Here is a 6,933-nt window from a genome sequence, read left to right on the forward strand (position 1 = left end):
TTGTGTGGCTCGAATCCATAGGGATCTTACTAGGTTACTCCTCTTAGCCCGTGAACACTCCGGCTCCTTGACAACGAACTACGGATCCTTATGTGAACCTGGCCACGTTAAAGGCCGCTGAGTACTTTTGAATGTACTCGCAAGAAAACCAAACTAAGATATACACTAAGCAAAGCAATCTATGACATTCGAGCATGCATTTATTATTAGAGAAATATTAATCATCATGACCTAGAAATCCTATCTAGCAATATTAATTATCATGTTATAACAGGATTAACCAGCAAGATAACTACTAAAGTAGATATGATAAGGTAAGGCATATTAAGTAAATAATTTATACTCCGAATGTTCTCATAATCCAATCTGAATCTGATCCAAACCCAATACGAATCTGATCCAAGTCCAATCCGAATCATGTTGTCATCCGACCACTCATCTCATAGCCATCCCATGGCTAACATATCATATGCCTGACATCAACTGATGTCTGCACAAGACGAGTTCTTCCATCATTATTATCGCTGATATGGTTGACCACCTAGTGAGGTCTGGACGGGCTGTCCAATACCGTGGACACGACTATGTGAGTAGATTTGACACTCTGCAGAGGTTGCACACTTTACCCACACCATGAAGCACTTGGCCTCGTGATCCCATTCGGGTGGACCAGCGTTGCTTCAACGAAACCTGCCTAAGCCGTGACTCTTCCATCATACCACCGGCATTCATCCTCCCCCGGAGTCCTGCCCTGGCTGGCCCTGTGTCCTCTTGACACCTGCCACCGTTGTCACATAACTAATCTGTCCCAAACGGGGATGCTGGCACAATACTCAACTGCCTCACATGGTTATCACCGCCTACCTCATCGGGTTAGCGCCCGTGCATAACCCTCCCTCTTTGGAGGTACAGGTGAAAGATCACGCAATCAAACCAAGTCAAGGTCGTCCCATACCGACAAATGTGGTTGCATGGATAAGCTCGGACAAGTGACTCTAGATTAACCGACTAGATTTAGTCTTAGCCAGTATTTCACAAGCATGGTTGTTTATCACAATAACTTGAGATTGTAGTAGCTAACCATGATAACCACCTATGTCTATATAATCTCACGACAAGTCATTAGTGCAATGATAGGATGAGCAGTAGCAGGTAATGTAAATCATAATATCGAAATGGCATGAGTTTAACTATTTCTAGCACAAGCATATCATTAATTGAACATGCAAGAATAACATGGAGCAACTGTTAAGGGCATATATCAGATGGTCGGCTTGCTTAGGGTCAAAGAATACTCCGGGAAGAAGTGCGGAGAGTTCGCGAAAGGATCGCCGGGAATTGTTCTCTCTCGAGGAGGGCTCGAGTCGAATTACGAGCAAAAAGATATAAAGATTTTTCCGCCAGGGACCAATCTGCAAAAGAGATAATTGCATCCAAGTCCCTGAGCAGTGCGTCCGGTCGTGCACTCAGGCGAAATGCACCTTCTAGCGGGGAAAACGGGATAGGGCTTGAGGCACCTCAACTTATCCGACGTGGAGGGCCCCTAGTCATCGACGGTCGGGCCCCACACCAATTTCTCTCTCCTCTCCATTCATTCTCTTCCTCCTCCCGACACGGCTACTGGGGCGGTCGACCGTGGGTGATACCGACGAGGCAAGGCACGGAGGGCTCGGCTAGCGATGGGGATGAGCCCGCCGCTCCCTCTCGTGACCATGGGTGGTCGAGGCGGAGGCAGGGGTGCACTGACGCGGATCGTCGGGGTAGAGGCAGAAGGCGGCGGTGGTGAGCTCGAGACGGAGCTTTGGTCTACCTCGATAGGAAATGGAGGCGCCTGCTAATGGTGGTGGTGACTGGCCACGACGGCCGGAGTATAAATGAGGGCGGGAATTGAGTGAATTTAGGCAGGAGAGGCCGGCGGCCATGGTGGCTAGAGAGGCGAGATTGGGCACTGGAGCTTGCTCCTTCGAGTATGGAAGGATCTAGGAGGGAGAGGGAGGGTGCTGGGGTGGTGTGGTACTTGGTGAGGGCTCCGGGGTAGCCTATTTATAGGTGCCCGACAGAGAGCGGATGAGCACAACCGCCATGGCGGCCTTATCGGCGTGTTGTTGTTCACTGGTGGCGTGGCTGGCTGGTTGCGAGCGTCGGCAAGCGGCCGACCTAACAAGAGGTAGGGAGAGGCGACAACACGGGAGGAAGGAGACAAGGGAGAGAGGTGACAGCTCTGGGGTCACGGGCAGAACAGAAGTCATGGCGAGCTGCTGTGGCGCAAGGAGGAAGGGAGAGGAGGGGAAGAGGGATCCAGAGGGGGCGCGAGGATGCTCCGGAGCTACTAGAAATGCTCCAGCGGTGCAAGCTCAATGGGTGGACGATGCCCGAGGTCCCCAAGATCCACACCCTATTGGATGGCAGGCCATCCGCGTGGTGACCGCGTGCACTGGCGCATGCAGTGTGACCTGGCCTAGCACACCTTATCCCATATGTCGGCCTAACATCCAGTAGTGACCCAATGCCTCTAGTTTGGTCCATAATCTGCTTGAATGAGGTTGAATACTGTGGCAACAATCCTGCGAGCAGGTGTTTGAGATGATTTATGAAAAATTGGGTAAGTGAAACAAGCTGGATTTTGGCATGGAGTTGTCATCTACTAAGGTGGTCATTATGCCAAAATGTTAGCACCACTAGACCAGTGTAGATGCCACTTCCTTTGTAAACTTACAAACTGTCCAGAAACGGAAAATAATTTTCCGGGACATATTGGCTAAGTGAATTTGGCTCAAATTTTGCGGAGACAAGTTATTGTAATATATGAAGCTACTGTAAAAGTTTCATACCATTTGGGGACACCAAAATGGTACTTCCTTCACACAGCTTTCCAATGGACAGAAACTTGGGAAAAATATTGAGGGAAAATGGATAGATGGATTGAGCTGATTTTTGGTATTCATGAGTGATTTAGCAATGTTAACCACCATGAAAAGTTTCATCTCAAATAGATCAAGGAATAGAGCACTTCCTTTAAAAATTACCCAACTGAACAGAATTTGAAAATTGATGTTGTGCTCAAACTTTGAATTATGGAACTTGGGCTCTTGGTGGAAATGGGGAAGATATGGATATGAGAAGCTCCACAAATTATTTGGGATTTTTTCTCGCTACCAAAATGGTAGTTCCTTTATAAAGTGCCCGAAATGCAATATTGACATTAAAAAGGAAAATGCAATTTCTCCTATTTAATTTTGGCCAACATTTTTATGGGAGCTCAATATGATCACAAAGAATATCTCCACAAGTTTTCATGATCTCTGGAGATGGATAGATATTTTCCTGGATTTCATCCTTTAACTGATAGTAAAAGGAATTAATTATAAATGGAAAATATTGCAAATGACTTGGCAATATTTTTGCATATCCAAGGTTTCTAGATGAATAATGGTCACTTAGCAAAGTTTGGGCGACAACAGATCAAAATGAGATTGGGGTTCTGTTGTAACTGGAATGATTAGCGTTTCCCTTCCCGCAACTCGGAAGGTAGGGTTTCGACAGCAAAACCCTAAAAAAAGATCTTAGGTGGCAAGGTTGGACTGAGGAGAATCTTTGGTTGGATGGGGAAGGCAAGGCTGATGACCATATTCACATCCCAAGAGCTAAAGAAATTCGATAACACCGAGAAAAAATACGGGAGTCAAATCCCGCAAAGGAAAAAACAGGAGGGAAAACGAGGGTGTTTCAGATGGCGATGCATCCCACCGGTCCGACAGGCATAGCGGGTGCGGGGGCGTCCGGGCCCTGTTGCTCCAACGAGTCTGCTCCGGGCTGGGCACGCTCGCGGTCCGGGACTTGAAGTGCTAGGAGCGCGCGCGCGTCGGCGCGCGGTCGAGGAACCACCTGACAGCTCGCTTCCTCTTCTAGCCCCGCCCTGGGCTCACGAGGTTGGTCTCAGGGACGCGCTTCCTGTCTGGGCTCGAGACACATGTCTCGCCGCGGTGGTGGGGGTGGCACATTTTGGTTCCTCATCGTTTGCTTGGGATTATTGGGGCCGGAACAAACATGATTGCACTGCGGATTCGCCAGCGGCGGCAACAAGCTCCTCGATGCGTTGGAGCCAGTCGTTGTGGCGGTCAGGGGCGGTCCGGTAGCGGAGCAGCTCGGGGGCCATGGCAAGCGTGCGCCGGCCGTGTGGCATCTCCAGTCGGACGTGCGAGGCCGCCCCGGAAGCCTGGACGAATGACGGAGTGGCAATGCAGCTGTCGGGGTGCTCGGTAGCCGGCTGGGAGGAACCCTATTGTTCTTGAGCATCGGGCCCGTGGCTGCGGTCACCACGGGCGATGGTGACCGGCGCGCGCCGGCGGGGCTTGCGGGTGCTGTCTGAGCGATGTGGGCAGCGCGGTGTTTGGCGTGAGGCTTCCAAGCATGAGCCATCGAAGCGGCGAAGCTTGGTGAAGGAGGAGCTCGGAAGAAACCTGGACACGCCCCCTATCGGGCGCGCCAAAATTTTGATTTCGGGCTTCGCAAAACCCTAAAGATTCGAACTCACGGGCGTGTACGAAGATCTGTCCCGGCCTAACCTCGCCTAGCTCGCTATTGGATGGACAACACAAGGAACTGACCCGATGGTGAGGAAGACATAGAACATAGGAGTTTACCCAGGTTCGGGCCGCTGAGGAGCGTAATGCCCTAATCCTGCTTTGGTGGATTGCCTCTCTTGGAGGTGGGTGGATGAACTAGTACAGTGCTCTTGAGGGCCTCCGGAGGCTTGGTGGCTTTGTGCGGAGCTAGTGGGTAAATGAATGAATCGGACCCCCTTCTACGAAGCAACCTATCCTCTATATACAGTGGTGGCCCGGGTCCTCTTCCCTTATCGTTTCGGTCGGAAGGGATCCCACAATCACCAATTTTGAAGGGGAAAAGGGGAACATGCTCCCTTGCCCAAAGGTGGTCTTCGCCTACAAAGTGACTGTCAGCACAACAGAGCCGGGTACAGGGATGATGCCCGTCCTGCTTGCGGGCGGTGACGGCTTCGTTTCACCTTAAGGGAAATCATTGGAAGATGCCTTGGGAACCCCGGTACATCTTTGCCCTCTTTGCAATATAGGAGAAACTGCTCCGCCCTGCTGCCAGCTGCTCGCCTGTCCTTCCTACTCGTCATCCTTGACTCCTCGGGACGAACCTTGCCTCGGTATCTCCGCCGCTCCGGAGTAGTCCTTAGGAGGCCCCCTGTGGGTCTTGAAGCCGCTCCTCCTCACGAGGCTCGGACCATCACGAGGGCCTTGTCTTGGGTGGTGCCGCGCTCAGTTGGTTGATGATGCAGGCCAACCCTCGGCCACGGGCAGGCAGGTTTGTGTACCCCCATCCCAGAACACCAACTGTAATAATTCTGTCAGAGAATCTAAGTTGGAATTGCTTCAAAGTCAACTTGACAAGTTCAAGATGAAGGATGGTGAAGAAGTCGCTGAAATGTACTCTAGGCTAGCTCTCATCACCAATGAGATTGTCGGCTTAGGAAGTGAAGAGACGACCGACAAATTCATCATCAAGAAGGTACTTAGATCTCCTGATGGCAAGTATGACATAGTGTGCACATTGATCCAAATGATGCAAAATTACGAAGATCTCAAGCCAACTGAAGTCATTGGTAGTATTGTTGCTCATGAGATGTCACTCAAGGACAAATATGAGTTGCACAACAAGTCAAGCGGGGATTATAAAGCTTCATGCGATGCTCCCGCTACTTCTAAAGACAATATTTTCACTGATGAAGAGATAAGCCTCATGGTCAGAAAATTCAACAAGTTCTACAAGAGTAGAGGCAGAGATACAAGCTCAATTTCAAGACATGATGAGAAGCATTCGCCGGTCGTGACCGAAATTGCTACCTAAATTACTTAAATTAGTGCTCGGCTACCTACAAAAGAAGGCAAGAGTCACCTTCAAGATGAAGCTCAAGAGATGAGTCACCTCGCAAAGGGAGAAGGAGTAGAGAAGATCACTATGAACGAAGACACTCACGGAGAGGCAAGGAATCAGAGAAGAAGGACAAATACACCAATAGCAGTTCAAGAAGAAGACATCAAGCTCATGTTGGTGAATGGGTTTCTGGCTCTGAATCTGGTCACCACTCCGAGAGAAGCTATCACTCCCACTCCGACTACATTCAAGATGTAGGTATTGTCGGGATTGCACTTGTTTCCTCCAACTCCTACGATTTATTTGATTCACCAAATGAGGGAGTCCGAAACTGCTTCATAGCTAAAGTCCCCAAGGTATCACACCCTGAGTATCTTGATTTCAATAGTGATGAGGATGACTTGTTAGGAGAAGATGACTTGCTTCTAGATAAAACTAGTGACTGCACTAAAAATGAACTTGCTAATTATCATGCTAGTAAGGAGAAATCGAATGATGACGATAAGAAAGAGATTGAATGACTAACTCAAGAATTAAAAACTCTTAAGTTAGCTCATGAGACTACTCTAGAAGATCATAGAGAGCTTGCAAGAACCCATGAGAAGCAACGCTTCGAGAAGCTCAACTTGGAGCAAGAGCATGAGTTCTTAAAAACAATCAATAATGTCCTTTTAAAGAAGAGTTCTCTTATCTAGCCAAACGATTACTCTTGTCTAATTGTATTCCACAAGTTAAGCCTAAGAACACTAGTAATAAAGGAAAGAAGGTTTCTTCATCTTGTAACAACAATGCTAAAGCTAAATCCAATAATGTTGTTGCTAGTAACTCTATTGATTCCACTAATGATTCTCTTATCCAAGTTATACTTGAGCAAAAAAATTATTTATTGAAAGGGATTATAGAGAGAGGTGTCTTCAGGAGTCTTTCCAGAAGTAAGCAATTCGAGGACATTGTGCGCAAGCAAGGAGGACATCGGAAGAAACAATGTGTTGGCTATTTCGACGTCAAAGGGAATGTCCATAACCAAGT

The sequence above is a fragment of the Hordeum vulgare genome, chromosome 5H (genome assembly GCF_904849725.1).
Source record: "Hordeum vulgare subsp. vulgare chromosome 5H, MorexV3_pseudomolecules_assembly, whole genome shotgun sequence".
Taxonomy (NCBI): domain Eukaryota; kingdom Viridiplantae; phylum Streptophyta; class Magnoliopsida; order Poales; family Poaceae; genus Hordeum; species Hordeum vulgare.